Below are 9,981 nucleotides of genomic sequence, written 5' to 3' on the forward strand. Positions count from 1 at the left end.
CGGTTCTGCCCCTGCCTCGCTCCCAGAGGTATACACCCCAGAGGTATACACCCTTGCTCCCAGAGGCAGCTCCCAAAGGCAGCTGAGGGCAGTGGGTCACTTGAACCCAAACTCTTTCCTCCATCCTGTGGGATAGAGAGGTGGGGATTTGCGGGGGGGGGGGGGGGGGTGTCTAGGACAGGCTCTCTCCTTCTCCTCTGATGGTGCATTTCAGCTTCATTTCTAAATCAGAGCAGCAGAAAACTGACTGCCTTAGGGGACCACCTCTCTACCCCAGCTTGACCTTTCTGCACCCCCGGGGATTGTGCTGTAGAAGGCACATCAGTTAAGTGAGTCACTGCCCAGAATCTGGAAATCCTCAGGTCATCCCAGACCTGCTGGGAACTGAGTACGTGGTAACCAGGGTGACTGACTCACTAGCCTGCTTCCCTCCTTGTTCCTTTCCCATGGCCTCCCTTCCAGATTTGGCTCTGGAGGTCCTGGGTGGGGCCTGGAAATCTGCACTGTGGTTGTCTAGGGCTCAGGCAAAGGTGAAGTGCACCGGGCCATGCTTCTCAGCATGGCATTCAAGGCCTTCCACGATGTGGCAAGACCCACCTTCCCATCCATGCGTGGCTTCTCCCCGCTCCCCAGCACCACTGGAGCCATGCCCAGCAGGAGCCCAGTAGGAGATAATAAATGAGCGGATGGCTAGGACAGGTTGCCTCCCATGCCACACACCTCAGAATCCTCACCTGTAGCCACAGGGCACCATGAACAGCACTCGAGGGGACCCTGCAGGACCCTGAATGTCCCCTGACTGTGGGGGAGAGAGGTATACACCCTCAGTCTCCCCGTCGGACTTTAGGATTTTAGTAAAGGCACTGATGTCCCAGCAAATGCCCACATTTCTAAAAGAGGCCACTCTTAGGGAGCAACCTCACAGAGGGCTGGGGGAGAACAGAGGACAGGCTAGCCCTCCAGAAGGATCAGTGCTGGCCCGAGAGCCAACAGCAAATCCCAGCAGCAGGGACGCGGAGTTTGCCTGGTCGTCAGTCTTGCCTGATCTAAGAAATCTAGATTGTGCGTGCGTGCGTGTGTGTGTATGTGTGTGTGTTTTAAAATCCAGACTCCCAGGTTTACTGAATCTGAATCTCACTGAAGGCAGCCTGGGAATCTGCCTTTTAATAAAATCCACTGGATAATTCGTTTATGGGATAGTTTGACAAGTATCATGGACAGGTGGAAGAGAGCAGGCTCTGGCACTCGACCGCCGGGAGTGGAACCCTGCAGCACACTTTGTGGTCAGGAGTCACCTCAGGCAAATGATTTAAACTGCCCGGGGGCCTCAGTGTCCTCATCTGAAAAACCGACTGATTCACACACCGTACCAACCAAAACGGTTGTTCTGCGATTTAACTCAGAATATTTCCAAAGATCCAGACAGAACCTGTACAAAATGAGTCCAGTATTTGATCTCTATTATAACTGGGTCCACCCAATATTCAAATAAGGAGAGAAAGGGTCGACAGGACCCGATTTCCTCAGACACCTCGACCTGGTCACCAAGTTCAGTTTTCGGAACTCCCCCGCCCCCACCCGATCCTCACCCACTTCCTGCGCTCGGGGTTAGGGGGTGATCTCCGCGACCAGGGTGCTGCGTGGCCCAAGTCCCGCCTGACCCCACGCTCACGACGTCCCCAGGTCCCCGAAGGGGCCGTCTCCGCTGGCGTCTCCGGGTCAGCACGAATCTGAGGGGGCGCGCCAGGGATCCTCGGCTCCGCGCGCCCGCGGCCCCCGGGCGACCCGGGTCGATCCGGGCGCCGCTCGAGGCGCGGGGAGGGGCGGGCTCCAGGAGGCTCCCCGATGCGGTCGGGGTGGCCCCGGGGGTCCCTGCCGCCACGGCCCGCGCCGGCAGCCGCGCCCCTCCCCGGGCCGATCGCCCGCTTCCGCCCCGCGCGCGGGCCCCGCGTCCTACCTGCGCGCCCCGGGTCCATTCGCCGCGCCCGCGCCCGAGCGGGAAGTGGGGGACCCCCGGATCGCCTGTCCTCCGCGCGCCTCGCGGGGCTTTCCTGAGCGCGCCCTCCCGCCCACCCCGGCTTCCTGCGCCCCGCCCCTCACCACCCCGCCCCGCCGCAGGCCCCGCCCCGGCGCCCTGCTGCCAGCTCTCTTCAGCCCCGTGCCCCGCGCCCTCTATGGCCCGCCTCGGACCTCGCAGCGGGCCGCCCCGGTACCCCGGCCCGGCCCCCCTGGGCGCACGGCCACCCCCGCGGAGAAGTCCGCGGTGCTTACCCCTGACTTGCGGACCAAAGTCCCAGCTCCTGCGGGCGGCCTCCCAGCGGGCCCCCAGCCGCGCTTTGCGGGGATGGGGGGGGATGGGGGGGGTGGGGGGGTGGGGGGGTGGCGGGGGGCTGGGTGCCTCTGGGGCTGGGAGCGGGCAGGGCTGGAGTGGGGATTGGCCAGCTCTCTTCCTTTGCCCCTTCCCGACAGACCGGCTTGTGGCTCTCCCTCCAGTGTTTACTGAACGCCTCCCGTATGCCAGGCGCCACAAGAATTTAGATAGTGAAGCAAGCCTTCTATCCGTAGCTAGTACAATCTGGTAAGCTCCAAGGCTCTGCACGCGGTAACTCATTTCGATCCTCACGACTGCCTTATGAAGGAGATGTATTACTATCACTCATTGTACAGGTGGGGAAACTGAGGCACAGAGGGGGCAACTTGCTGAGAATCACTCAGCCGGTGTGGGATTTGAGCCTAGGCACCACAGACCACTAACCACTGGACACCAAAAGAGCCCATGGGGAACCAGACGGTGGGGAAGAACACTGAGGAATAAAGTATTTCAGGTAAGAAGAGGTCCCAAGAGAAAAGTTAAACGGAGAGGGAGGTATAAGGCCAGTGGAGCTGGTGGTTGAGAGGTGTCCCTGATGAGATATTTGAGCTGAACCTGAAGAGAATATGGGGAGAAACTAGGGGCCGAAAACAGAACGTGCAAAGGCCCTGGGATGGCATGTTGGAGGAATTGTCTGGAGGCTAGCTTGCCTGGAGAGCCTTGAGCAGGGGAGAGTGGGAGGGGGTGGGGTAAGAGATGTGCAGACTCAGGCTGTGTATTGCTGGGGACCCGGAGGATAATTTGACCACATCTCAGCCTCAAAGATCTCCTGGTCTTAGAATAGAAACAAACTTCCCAGAGCCATGGACAACCCAATGGGGTTGCTGTGGTTGGGGGGCGGGGGGAGGGGGCGGTGAGCCAGGGAAGCAGGGAGTAAGGGTTGGCTTCCTGGAGGAGGAGACACGGTACTTCCATTCTCTTTCATTATTCTTCATGCATTCGTTCGTTCTTGGCCCTGCTGCCTAACCCTGTGACAAGTGCTGAAGGCACAGATATGAAGATAGGAAGTAAGCATGATCCTTGCTCTCTGAAACCTCATAACTTGAGTATGTGACAATAGACAGTCAACAGTCTCTGGGAGTGAAGGATGGCTTCCTGGAGGAGGTGGCCTCTGATGGTCCCTCCACAGATCAGTGTGGGAGAGAGAGAGAGAAAAGGGAAAGGCATTCATTCAGGCAGAGGGGATGGGGTGACCCTGGAGGCAAGAAAAACTACAATTATTCAGCATCTATGTATTTTTTTTTTAAAGATTTATTTATTTGACAGATAGAGATTACGAGTAGGCAGAGAGGCAGGCAGAGAGAGAGAGAGGAGGAAGCAGGCTCCCAGCCAAGCAGAGAGCCCGATGCGGGGCTCGATCCCAGGACCCTGGGATCATGACCTGAGCTGAAGGCAGAGGCTTTAACCCGCTGAGCCACCCAGGCGCCCTCAGCATCTATGTATTGATGCCTTGATGAGCCAGGCCCTGAGCTGGCGGCGGGGGAGAGTAAGAGATACAAACCCATCTCCCGCTTTCCCAGCCCTGGGGGTCTGGGTAGGGCCCTGACAAGTGAGAAACGCAAGTTGGGTATAATGAACCCTGGAGGGGGGCAGTCCAGGCAGACAAGCCCTCAGCAAGGACACAGAGCTTGGCCAGACAAGCTGCAAATTCCAACAGGTTCTATGGGGATTCTGCATTTCACGTGGATTCCACGAAGAGCAACGGGGGCAGCTGTAGACATCGCCTTCACGGACGCAGGTTCGATCCTGCCTAGAAAAGCTTGCACACACCTTCACACCCATCCTTACAACCACTTGCTCACATTCCCCAAACACATTCACAGTCATAGACTCACACCTCCGCACACACACACACCCCTACAACCCTTCATACTCACCCACGCACACTCACTCACCCGTATGTTGACTTACACTCATCCACGCTCTCCACATGTTCACACCGAGGCACACGCACACCGCTGCACGCATTGACACCCACACGCAGGAACTCAAATTCATACACAACTGACCCTTGAACACCATGGGTGGGGGGGTCAGGGGCGCCCACCCCTGGGCAGTGGAAAATCCACATGTAACTTTTGACTCCCCAAATACCTAACTTTATAGCCTCCTGTTGACAGGAAGCTTTACTGACAACAGAAACAGTTGATTAACCCATATTTTGCATATTATATGTGTTATATACTCTATTTTTAATTATTATTATTATTATTTTAAAAGACTTTATTTATTTATTTGACAGACAAAGATCACAAGTAGGCAGAGAGGCAGGCAGAGAGAGAGAAGAGGAAGCAGACTCCCTGCTGAGCAGAGAGCCCGATGCAGGGCTCCATCCCAGGACCCTGGGATCATGACCTGAGCTGAAGGCAGAAGCTTAACCCACTGAGCCACCCAGGTGCCCTGACGTTTTTTAAAGATTTTTATTTATTTGACAGAGCAAGAGAGCACAAGCAGGCAGAGCAGCAGAGGGAAAGGGAGAAGCAGGCTCCCCACTGAGCAAGGAGCCCGATGTGGGGCTCAATCCCAGGACCCTGGGACCGTGACCTGAGCCACAGGCAGTCACTTAACCAACTGAGCCACCCAGGCTCCCCTATATACTGTATTTTTAGACTAAAGTAAGCCAGAGGTACCTCGGTGGCTCAGTCAGTGAAGAGTCTGGCTCTTGATTTCGGCTCAGGTCGTGATCTCAGGGTCGGGAATTCAAGCCCTGCACTGGGCTCCGCACTGGGCATGGAGTCTGCTTGAGGTTCTCTCTCTCTCTTGCCTCTCCCCCACCTCCTCGCTTGCACATACTCTCTCTGTCTCAAAATAAATGAGAGTGAAAGGGAGCACACAAAATGCAAAATGACTTGTATTCACCAATAGAGCAATGTGGACCCTGGAAGCCACAGATCTGTTTACTGTCCCTACAGTTTTCCTGTTTTCAGAATGTTATACAGGTGGATGCAGCCCACGTATAGTCTCTTAAGGCTGGTTTCTTTCACTTAGCAATGTGATGTTAGGATTCCTCCGTGTCTTTTTGTGGTTGAGAGCTTTTTTTTTTTTTTTTTTTTTTTTTTTTTTTTAGTGCTGAATTCCGTCATCTGGCTATACCACCGTTTATGTGTTCACCTGTGTGCTCACAGGACCCCTCGATTGCTTTCAGTCTGGGGCAATTAGGTATAAAAACGCTGTGAGCACTTTTGTGCAAGTTTTGCATGGGGATGTTTCCAGCTCCTTTGAGTAACTACTGAGGAATGCAATTGCTGGGTCATATGGTCAGAGAACACTTCCTTTTGTAAGAAACTTTCAAACGCTCTTCCAAAGCCCATACCCTTGCCCACCAGCAACCAGTGATAGTTCTGCTTGTTTGCGTTCTTGCCAGCACTTGGTGTTGTCAGTATTTTTTAGCTGCCTGGTAGATGTGTGATGATATATATCATCGTTATTTTAATTTGCAGTTCCCTAAAGGACATACTAAGCCGAGCATCTTTTTACAGGTTTCTTTGCCCCTCTTAGGTTACTGATTTTGGAGTTTTCTTCATTTCTAATATCTGCATTCAATGCTATTGATTTTTCTCTGAGCACTTCCTTTGCTACACTTCACAAATTTTGGTAAGTTATGTTTTTATTTTGTTTATTTAAAAATACTTTTTAAATTTCCCCTATGATTTCTTCTCTAGTCTATGTGCTATTTAGAAGTGTGCTTTTTATTCTCCAAATATTTTGGGATTTTCCAGCTCTCTATTTTCTTAAGAGGGGGAGGGGCAGGGCAAGCGTGTGAGCGCACGCGCGCATGCGAGAGAGAAAGAGAAAGAGAGAGAGGAAGAAAGAGGGAGAATCCTAAGCAGGCTCTATGCCCAGCATGGAGCCCGACAAGGTACCCGATCTCACAACTTTGGGATCATGACCTAAGCCCAAATTGAGAGTCAGACACTTAACCACCCAGGTGCCACCCAGGTGCCCTGATCTCTTCCTATTTTTGATTTCTAGTTTATTTGTATTGTAGACTCAGGGTGCACTTTATAAGATTTCTAATTTTTTAAAATTTGTTGAAGTTCGTTTTGCGGTCCAGAATGTAGTCTGTCTTGGTGAATGTTCCATGTGACGTATTCTGTGAACGTCAATTAGATTCTGTTGATTGATAGTGCTGTTTGTTTTAGCCATATGCTTGTGGATTTTTGCTTCCTGGACCCGTCAGCTACTGAAGAGGTATTGAAGTCTCCAACATCCAATGTTATTAGTATTACCCAATATATTATTACCCAGGTAATAGTGGATTTGTCCATTTCTCCTTGCAGATTTGTCAGGTTTTGCCTTATGTATTTTGACACTGGGTTGTTAGATGCGTAACATTAAGGATTGTTCCATGTCTTGGAGAACAGACCCTTTTATCATTATATAATATCCTCTTTTTTTAAAGATTTTACTTATTTATTTGACAGAAAGAGATCACAAGTAGGCAGAGAGGCAGGCAGAGAGAGAGAGGAAGAAGCAGGCTCCCCTCGGAGCAGAGAGCCTGATGCAGGGCTCGATCCCAGGACCCCGGGATATTGAACTGAGCTGAAGGCAGAGGCTTTAACCCATTGAGCCACCCAGGCGCCCCATAATATCCTCTTTTTTTTTCTTTTATTTTTTTTTCATATTATCTTCTTTTATCCCTGCTGATATTTCTTGTTCTGAAGTCTGCTTTGTCTGAGGTTAATATGGCAACAGCTTTCTTCTGATGAATGTTAGCATGGTATATCTTTCTTTATCCCATTGGTTTCCACCTGAGTGCATGTATACATTTGAAATGGGTTTCTTGTAGATAGCATGCAGTTGGGTCTTGTTTTTTAATCCACTCTGAAGGTGTCTGTATTTTAGTTGATGTATTCAGACCATTCACAATTGAAGGGATTGTCAATTGGGCTGCTGGTGACCATTTTAGTAACTGTTTGATAGTCACTGCACATATTTTTTTTTCTTAAAAAACATTCTTTTTTTTGCATTCTCTGATCTTGACTGAACATCTTAAATGATTAATTTTTCTCTCCTCCCTTACCCTATCAGTTATATCTTCCTTTTTTTAAAAATTTCTTTTAAGACAACGATGTCATACATCCTGCTTTTTAAAAAGATTTTATTTATTTATTTATGTATCAGAGAGAGAGCACACAAGCAGGCAGAGTGGCAGGCAGAGGCAGAGAGAGAAGCAGGCTCCCTGATGAGCAAGGAGCCTGATGCGGGACGCGATCCCAGGACTGTGGGATCATGACCTGAGCCGAAGGCAGTGGCTTAACCAACTGAGCCACCCAGGCATCCCTATATCTTCCTTTTTAAAAAGTTTAATGGTTGTCATAAAATTTGCAGTAAATATTTACAACTTAATCTAAATTCACTTTCAAACAATATTATATTGTGTTACAAGTAGTGCAGGTAACTTATAACAAAGTTTTCTCAACTCTTTCCTCCCATCGCCTATAACATTGCTGCCATTCATTTCACTTATCCATGTGTCATAATCACCCGGTACTATTATTACTCTGAATAGTTATCCATTAGGTCAATTAAGATTCTTTTACAGTTTAATTTTTAATTTTTCTTAGTTTATTTCTTCTCTGACACTCTTCTTTATGTAGAACTGAGGTTCTGACAATATTTTCTTTCTCTCCCAAGAACTTCTTTGAACATTTTTTGGAGGTCACATCTATTGGCAACAAATTTCCTTGATTTTTGTTTGTTGGAGAAAGTCTTTACTTCTTCACTTCTGAGGGGTAATTTTGAGGGATAAATTCACTGGAATTCGCTGAATTCCAGGTTGGTGGTTTTTTCCTTTAATACTTAAATTTTTCACTCTGCTCTCTTCTTGCTTGCCTGGTTCTGACAAGAAGTCTGTTTCATCATAAGGATTTTTTCCCCCTTACTTGCTCCTTTGAAGATTTTTTTCTTTGCCTTTGGTTTTCTGCAGTTTGAATATGATATGCCTGGATACAGATGCTTTGATATTTACCTTGCCTGGCTTCATTCTTTTTTTTTCTCTACATATCAGTTCTGGACATTTCTACTGTCATACCCTCAAGCTTACTGGCTATGTCCCGGTCAAGTCATGGGGCCACCAAGAGTGTTAGTATATCTGTTATGGTGTGTTTTATTCCCACCATTCCTTTCTGATTCTTTCTTAGAGTGTCAGTTTCTCTTCTTGCATGTTATCTACTTTTTTCCGTTAGGTCCTTTAACATATTAATCTGTAGTTACTTTTAATTTCTTTCCTGTCTGATTAAGTCTCACATCTGCATCATTTCTGAATCTGGTTCCTATGGTTGCTTTATCTTTTCAGACTATGTTTTTTCTTGCCTTCTAGCATATCTTGTAAATGTTTGTTGAAAGCCAGGCACAATATGTTGCATAATAGGAACGGAGATAATTGGGCTGCCAGTGTGAGGTTTTATGTTAATCGCTCTAGGAGCTGGGCTGTGTTCGATATTTGGAGTAGTTGTAGATGCCAGAGGCTCTGGTTATCTCTGGTTTCCATTTTTTTTTGAAACCCTCTGTGGTCTTTGGGTTTTCCTAAGAATTCCTTCTTAAATAAAATGTCTTTTATTTATTTATTGTCTTTTATTTATTTTATATACTTTTTGTCCTTCAGTTCTCCCAGTTTTGCTCCACTGTTATTAGAAGGGAGCCTTGTTGATGTGGCAGGAGGTGTTTGGAGAGGAGAACCTTCTAGAATAATATAAGTAAATCCCATTTTTCTAGTAGGCCTGAGTTCCTGGTCTGTGACCTTCAGAAGCACTTCTTAGGCTTTTTTTCTTCTTTCTTGCCTTTGAGTAGTTATTCAAAGGAAGGCTAGATGGAGTTGGAGTCGACCTAATTTCCCTTCAGTCCTCACTCAGATAAAGTGGCCTCCCTCTGGGGGCAGGCCTTTGTTAGGGAGAATGTTCTCTGCCCATTTCAGAAGGGTTATGGCCCTCTGGCTCCCTACTCCCAAATATGAGGGGATTTTTTTCCCCCTCTGATATTAACTGGGAGAATGTGGTAGGCTCCTTGAGGTAAAATCTATGAAAGTATGGGACCCCCCCTAAGCCTGGGCCCCCGGTTTTCATCTCCTGAGCTAGTTCACACTCAACCTCCTGCAATTTATAAAAAGTATCATCTAAGTGTTCCTACCAATTATTAGCTGTAGTGGTTTCTGCATCCAGGAAGCTGATCTTAGCTGTGTAATTCTGTGTTCACCTTGTCTCCCCAGACTTCCGGGTGGCACCATGCCCTGTGACTTCCATTCCCTGAAGGGTCTGGGAGAAGTCCTCAATCTTGACTTTGTTCAGCTTTTCTCTTGTGCAGATGCCATGATGCCTTCCAAGTTCTTTCCACATCGGAGCTAAAACTCCAAGTTCTGTCTCTCAAGTTTTAAACCTAGTTGTCTTAGTTTGTTTTCCCCAGAAGCAGACTATGAGATTAGGATTCTAAGGCAAGCAGCTTACCTGGTCAGTGGTCCCAGGAAAACCAAGGGAGTTATGGGAATCACCGATTCCTATCACCGAGAAGACAGTCTCTGTGGTCAGCTAAGGCTCAAGTCTGCTGCAGAACTCAGGGAGACAGTGTAGGACATGTAACGAAAAGTCATCTTGCTAAGGGGGAGAGAGCTGGGG

At 48.7% G+C, this 9,981-nt stretch overlaps 1 protein-coding gene and 1 long non-coding RNA gene across 5 annotated transcripts in view; one reads left to right on the top strand and one right to left on the bottom strand.

Annotated features, from left to right (window-relative positions):
* IL4R (interleukin 4 receptor) overlaps positions 1-2,083 on the bottom strand; it is a 36,101-nt gene extending 34,018 nt beyond the window's left edge. For 2 of the 4 annotated variants that reach the window (XM_045993078.1, XM_045993077.1), the window contains exon 1: positions 1,958-2,067. The gene's annotated coding sequence lies outside the window, so the exon portion shown is untranslated. Of the gene's footprint in view, positions 1-1,957 lie in introns of all 4 variants that reach the window. The other 2 variants (XM_045993075.1, XM_045993076.1) reach the window with 2 other exon arrangements.
* Positions 2,084-2,132: 49 nt separating this feature from the next.
* LOC123934069 lies at positions 2,133-2,942 on the top strand. Its single transcript, XR_006816731.1, has 3 exons — positions 2,133-2,209; positions 2,470-2,578; positions 2,668-2,942. It is a non-coding gene; the product is annotated as an uncharacterized LOC123934069 (long non-coding RNA).
* The last annotated feature ends 7,039 nt before the right edge of the window (positions 2,943-9,981 follow it).

This window comes from Meles meles, chromosome 21 (genome assembly GCF_922984935.1).
Source record: "Meles meles chromosome 21, mMelMel3.1 paternal haplotype, whole genome shotgun sequence".
Taxonomy (NCBI): Eukaryota; Metazoa; Chordata; class Mammalia; order Carnivora; family Mustelidae; genus Meles; species Meles meles.